The sequence below is a fragment of the Magnolia sinica genome, chromosome 14 (genome assembly GCF_029962835.1).
Source record: "Magnolia sinica isolate HGM2019 chromosome 14, MsV1, whole genome shotgun sequence".
Classification (NCBI taxonomy): Eukaryota; Viridiplantae; Streptophyta; class Magnoliopsida; order Magnoliales; family Magnoliaceae; genus Magnolia; species Magnolia sinica.
The window spans coordinates 21952704-21960533 of record NC_080586.1 but is presented as its reverse complement, the minus strand read 5'-3'; positions in this window follow the sequence as shown (position 1 = coordinate 21960533).

The following is a 7830-nucleotide window of genomic DNA, read 5'->3' as shown; positions in this document are numbered from 1 at the left end:
ATGATGGATGGCATTGTCTTTAAAATCAATGGTCAGATGGCTTGATCTATGAATGAAAATCATTTCCAGCAGTTAGGTTTGAGTTAGGGCAAGTATGTAAGGCTAGGATAGTTGGATTGGTATCGTACACATGTATATATTATGTCGAATCTTATGGGAACGTTTAAGAACTTTCGATGCTCGAGTATTGAAAAGTTCGAGGTGTTACAATTTACCCCCTTTAAATATAATTTTGCCCCTAAAATTTAGTACTTCTAATATACAAGTCATTTTCCAAGCTTCTAAGGAGTCCATATTTCTTGTGTTCGAGGTAATATGATTTGATGGTTGTAGTAGGTTTGAGTCCGATAACAGATCCTTTGTCTGCGCAGTACAGAGGATTTACTGGTATCAATTCGTAATCTTGTAAAATCTTGATCCTTTACTTGATCGAGGCATTGGAATCATTTGAGATTTTCTAAGACTTAGAATTTACATCAAACCGAGCACTTTCGTGTAAACATGGTTCCATTAATCCATAATCTCGACTGTTCTAAATTCATGGGGGACATCACAAAATCTTATATTCACATAAGGGATAAGTCTACGTGACCCATTACGCTTTCGCCGCATATTCTAATTATCTAATGTATCACTTGAAATTTTTTATATCATCCTCCCTAATTCATTAGGCTTAATTTCTTATGTATTACTCGTAAGGTAGACATATATATGTCTCAATGTGCGTATAATTGGCTACATGAATCAGGATGTTATAGCCTACCCCCCCTTAAACAAAATCTCGACCCCAAGATTTGGTATTCAAATTAAGCACTCGTGTTGAAATTGAATATGATTCGTAATTCCATGGTCCCGATCACTCTATTTTATTTATTTATTTATTTATTTTAGGAATACCATGAAATTTTTCGCTTCACCACAAGAGCATCCTAACCGGACTAGACGACAATGGATATGAAATTCTTAGAGGAAGGTTGATGGAGACCCAAGTGATCTATTGGAAAATTTTCAAATTTTCCATATGTGTCTATTTTCTGGAATAAGTGGAGATTTCATAATAGGTTAGAGTTTTATTGAATTAGTCAAAAATCCTGGAAAATTTAGAAAGTCTTTATTCCCGTAAGGGGGTATTGTTCTTCTCGATGTTGATTTCATTTAAGGATGACTATTTATTTAGAATAAGTTTATTCAAAATTTTAAGAATTTGTTATGGGGTACCTAGGTTCATAGTTTCTAAATTTCACGTCTAACTTATTATTTCCAATGGGAACCTGAATATGGGTTTCTAATTCTTTAACTTCCTAGTTCCTTTAGGAAATAGTCATAAGTATAGATATTTAATTCAAGATTATATCCTAGTCACGTAAATCTTATGATGGTCCACTCAAAACTGACCCCCTCCAAGGAGACCGTTTGGAAAGTCCCCACACTGGGATCGCAGGCCAAGGCGTCCACAAGCTACTGCCGACCTCCTTATGTAAAAACAGGGTTGCGTAAAACCCATTTGATACTATAAATACCCCCTTTTAGGGCAGTCCCTCTTCTCACACGAATTTCCCTAAAAGAGAAAAAGAAAGAGGAGAGAGAGAGAGAGAGAGAAAGAGAGAGAGAGAGAGAGAGAGAGAGAGAGAGAGAGAGAGAGAGCAGGGGAAGCTTCAACTGGGTAGCAGCAGCAAGGGAAAGAAAGAAGGAAAGAAAGAAAGAAAGAAAGGAAGGAAGAAAGAGCAAGAGAAAGAAAGAGGAAAGGAAAGGAAAGAAAAGAAAAGAAAAGAAAAGAAAAGGAGGAAGGAAAGAAGAGGCCGGCCACTCTGTGTGCTCTCAGGTTGACAACCGGTAGCCTCGCTGGGTCTATCCAAAAAAAACAAGGTAGGCCCACGATAAATCCTCCGCCTTCTTCTAGACTCTTTCCCTTCCCTCTCCAAACAACTCTAGCCTGAATCATGGCTTAGGAAAGATTCTAATCATGTTAACTTGGGTATTACAGTGGCCTAACTTAATATATTATATTAAATATGTCATAATTAGAATGCTACGACACAAAACTAGCCATGATAGAAAGAAATTGTATCTTGAAAGGTGAGGGTTTTATCCATTAAGCTTACTTTACTTTAATTGATATATACTGCCTTTCATGCCTTTAATGATATGAATATCCTGCTTTTCATGTTTATATGTTTTCTGAGAATTATCATTTCAATTGATTTAGTTGATATTATTGTTTACTTATCCTTTGAAAATTTTTGATATTACATGTGATCTTCATGAATTTATGTGGGTCCTGGGTACAAGCCCTGCCTTTACCTTATCAAATTTATTGAGTTAGCCCTGCCACTCGTCTCTTTATTAGTTGGCCCTTGCCACTCTCCTTATTATTGAATCAGTCGTTGTCGCTCTTCTATTTGTTAAGTTAGCCATTACTACTCTTCTCTTATTGAGTTAACCATTGTCACTCTCCTATTTGTTATGTTGGCCATTGCCACTTTTTAAGATGACTATTGTCACTTTTCTCTTTATTATATTGGCCTTATGCTATTTACCTATAAGGCTTGAGCATGTGTCTTGATATTTTAGAACTCCCATAATTCAATTTATCTCTCTATAAGTGCAAGTGATGTATAAGATGTATCACAACTAATGATTCAAATATCCTATCATGGACGTAATGTGCTCTGGATAGAGACCCTCATAGTTGTCAGGTAATTACATGGGCCTTCGGTAGTGGTGCACAAATCGATGTGTGTAATTCACAAATGCATTGTCACATCACTTCCGGGATTGGATGTCGTAAATAGTCGCTTCATAATCAAATCGTGTCACATAATTCAACTAGCTTATGTTTCATGTGCTTTAGGTTCACTTAAATCCATGGTAGCGTTGGCCATGTCAGTGAATTTTCGTAGTTATGGGATGCGGGTTGAGCCGGATTTTCTATAAATTGTATTCCACATTGTGATGATCACTACGTATGATGAGGCCCACATACTTTGCTAGGCATGCATCTCATGTAGGTTGTTTGCACATTCTGATATCCTCGTAGTAGTTGACTACAAGACATATCTGAACCCCTACTTTTCTTTTATGAATCTCTTGAATGATTGTTAATCTTAAAGGATAACCATCATTATGAGTAGGGCGTTGACCCTCTCCAACCATATAGATGATGCAGGTGATGTACAAATTGAAGACCTAGAGGACCATCTCCCTATGGAAGATTATGCTGAAAGAATAAGAAGATAGTTTTAAGAATTAGTTTTATACTTCCGCTGAGAACTCTAATATTGTAATAAGCTCCCATTGAGAGGGTATTTGATTATTTGTTGAATTCATTTACTCTAATGAAATAATCAATATAGTTGATTTTATTCTCGTGAATGTTACCTTCATGAATATATCTGGATGTGATCTAAATGAAAAAAATAAGGTGCAATTTGTAAAGCATCCAATTTATACATCATTAACACCCAGTTTTCTCGGGCAAGAGTACAAACTCTAGCCGTGAAAATTAACTAATAAAAATTGTAGTACAAACGTCGCCATGTAGACTTTCTGGCCCTCTGGGCAATCCATATCTTCAAGAATCTTCTCCACTTATGTCAGTCAATCTTATGTTATCGTCGGGTCTAAAGTTCCTCTAAATATCGGTGGTTATAGCTTCGTGAATTTCTCTAATAGATCCACTCCACTGAGTTGCTCGTGTCTTAAAATTGAATTCCTTTGTCCTAGAGGAGCCTGACCCATGTTAGTTATCATGTTCAATTAGGTCGTAATCTGCTCTTGTTGTTGCTTCATCATGGCCACTAATTAATTAACTAATACAAATTGTAGTACAAACGTCGCCATGTAGACTTTCTGGTCCTCTCAGCAGTCCATATCTTCAAGAATTTTCTCCACTTATGTCAGCCAATCTCATCTTATCGTCGGGTCTAAAGTTCCTCTAAATATCGGTGGTTATAGCTTCGTGAATTTCTCCAATAGATCCACTCCACTGAGTTGCTCGTGTCTTAAAATTGAATTCCTTTGTCCTAGAGGAGCCTGACCCATGTTAGTTATTATGTTCAATTGGGTCGTAATCTTCTCTTGTTGTTGCTTCATCATGGCCACTAATTAATTAACTAATACAAATGCATCGTCCCATGGCTGGGAATTGGTTCCAATAAAACTCATGTGCATGGCAATTGGTGATAGTGGAAGTTGCTCATTCGGTCCATCACTACCCAGATTTCCTGCTGAAGGGGTAAGACTTCCTGTCTCCTCTGCTTCTTCTGCATTCTCATCTTGTTCTCTTGTCGGTGTTTCTAAATCTAGTGGGGCATTTGGGTTCGCTGTCGGTTCACGATTAATAATGACGATGGTCGATGGAACTATATCTCGAATATATGCCAAAATCGCAACTTTACGACAGATTTGGTCCATCACAAAAAAGGCTTCGTTTAACGACGGATGGTGGCTCAGGGTGGGCTAACCAAATTTCTGCATCAACATATAATATGGTAGTAAATTGTTTTATTGTGGTCTAAGAAGTGTTTTTTAATAGAATTTTAGTGCTTTAATTGTATTTATTTGTATTTAAGATTATTTTTTTTATTAATTGATTGAATGCAATGAAGTTTTTTATATATCAATTCAGTGGAAACTATTATTATTATTTTTGCTTTAAAACTCAAATTTAACTTCTTTGGAAAATCACATAAAAAATCCCACTATACATCCTTTGTATTTTAGGAAATGAAGTTTCAAAAAAATTATGGTTAAAAAGATTCAATATTTTGATATATAATTGACCTTTTAAAAAACAAAATTGAGAGGTTTAAAAAAAATTATGATTTTGAAAAAAAAAAAAAAGAAATCATTGAGAAAAAGAAATTAACAATGTTTGAGAAAAATTGAGATTTTGAAAAGAAAAAACTATGATTTAAAAAAAAAAATCAAGATTTTGAAAAACAAAATTAAGAAAATTGAGTAATTTTGATTTGAAAAAAAAATAGATATCGAAAAAAAATGATATTTTGAAAAATTAAATTGAAAAGATTTAAAAAATTGTGAAAATTTTGACAACTTTGAAAAAAGAAAATATTTTTAAAAAAGAAATAGAGATTTTGTGTTTTGAAAAAAGAAAAAAAAAATTAAGAAGTTCGATAAGAATTGAGAAGTTCAGAAAGAAATATTTTAAAAAAGAAGATGGAGAAGCTCAAAAGAATTGAAATTTTGAAGATAAAAACTGAGATTAAAAAATGGAGATTTTTACAAAAAAATGACATTTTGAAAAGGAAAATTGAGAAGTTTAACAATATTATGAATTTGAAAAAAAAAATTGAAAATGTTCAAGAAAAATTGACATATTGAGAAAAAAGAAGTGATTTAAAAAAACTGATTTTGATTTTTAAAAAAATTATCATTTTAAGATAGAAAATTGGAAAGTTAAAAACAAAATGGTGCTTTTGAAAAAATAAAATAAAATTAACATCTTGAAAGTTTTGAGAAGTTTGAATAAATTGTTATGTTTGACCTAAAAAAAATATTTTGAAAATAAAAATTCAAAATTTTTATTTTGAAAAAAAAAAAAGAAGAAAAGTTTGATAACAAAAATGAGATTTTGTTAGAATTTTTGAAAAAAAAATTAAGTTTTAAAAAATGGACATTTTGAAAAAAAAAGAAAAAGAAAAAAGAGAGAGATTTTAAAAAAAGAAATAGATACTTATCTGTGGAAAAAATTAAGATATTTTACTAAATTACTAGGGACATCCACTAATTGAACCTCTAACTGTTTATGTACAAAACCATTCACTTGCGAAAAAATGATAGCCCAAGTATAATGAAGAATAAATGCAAGAATAACTTATAATGATGATATTGATCAAATTCTATGATCAGGTCATCATAAGGTTCATCTGAACAATCAGATATGTTCAGAACGTGCTAATTAGGATTGAGAACAAAAATCAGCTCAATACGGCCTGAAACGAATCAGATCCATCCAAAACACTCTTTAAATGGGCATGATCAGTTTTTCTAGATCTAGACTGATTTTGGACAATCTAATCAGTACAAATTAAAGAGTAAATATAACTTCAAATGTTTAAATTACATTTCACTCAAATCTTATCATTGGATAGCAAGATATGGCTCATCATATTGTTGATCAATCTCATTTGCCTAATATCTTTCTCATCTGAAGCCTGATTGGGGCAAGTAACTAGTTAAATCGAAGCTCTTGATTAGCAAAATAGAGTCAATGGATCAAATTTCTAAATTGGTCCAAATATTTAAGTTAAAATTATGCCATAACTTACTGAACTCGTGAAAACCCAAGAAATGACTGTCACTAAGTTCTGTGAGCCCCATCATGATGTATGTGTTGTATCCACACCGTTCATCCTTTTGGAGAGATCATTTTAGGACATGAGCTAAAGATTGAGGTAGATCCAAAGGTCTAGTGTACCTCATCAGAAAAAACAAGTGAGGATTGAACGCCTATCATTATAAATTTCTTATGGGCTACGGAAGTTTTTTGATCAAGCTAATATTTATGTTTTCCCTTCATCCATGTATTTTTTAACTTATGAATAGATTAGATCTAAAATAAACATCATAGTGGGGACTATGAAGGTTTCAATGGTGCATGTCACTGTCCATACTATTTTGTGGTGAGGTCCACTTGAGCTTTGTATCTGTCTCATTCTTTGGCTCGTGCCCTGAAATGATCTCTCCGAATGGATAGACAATGTGGATACAACACAAACAACTTGGTGGGTCCCATAAAACTTGGACACATTACTTCAATAGCGAATCTGCATCTCCACTCATTGTTATAAAAACCAACTGTTTTAGTAGTGTTTATTTGTAATCCAACTTGTTGATAATATAAAGAATATCTGGATGAAGGGAAGTTATAAAGATCAAATTGATCCAAAACTTTTGTGGCCTGCGAAAGGATTTTAATGGTTGGATCTTCTTGTGATTTGGAATCACATCCTAAAATATGATTGAAAAACATTTGAATGGTATGGATATACGAAAAATATATTAAGGTGGGCCCTACATATCACGCCCCAAACTCGGAAACTGGGCTCACAAAATTTCCGATCGCCGAATCCGGTGCCGACAGCCTCCGTAGTACCCCATTCTCGGCTCCCAGCGTCCATACGCCAGATTCCGATCATGGGATCCTATAAGGAGGATTTTCCAACTTACATTTAACTCGTAATAAGCATAACCACAAGTTTACCCAAATCACAAAGGCAACATCATCATCACATATCCACTAATATAAACATTTGAATACAGTGCTGAAAGGGAAATACATATGTATCAAAATCAAGCTCCAAAAGTTCGCTGCACGCTCCAAGTTCAACGCTGCTACAACCTAACGCCACCTGCACCATCTATCGTGCATAAGCTTATAGAAAGCTTAGTGGGTGGTGAAAGTGTGTGCACAAGATAACTGCCAAGTATTCAATAAAGCTCATAAATCAAACATCATTGGAATAAGTGAAAATACTGACAAGATCATGAATCATACAATATCAGAGTAAGCGAAAATATACTGGTAAGTCTATGAGTGCTATCAGCCATACCAAGGCTATGCGATGCAAAGTATGAATGCTAACGGTCATATCAAGGCTATGCAATGCAAAACATAATAACACAATAACAGATGTCGAAGATGCAATGCAATATGTAAATCCTAACGAGTCACGAATACCATTAACCTCATCTAGGCCATACATAAAACCTGCGCGTATCACGCGATCATGTGGGGATAACTCCGTCTCACAAGGAGTCTCATAAACATCTCAGCCCAATGACATCTGCTTTAATCAATCATCCATT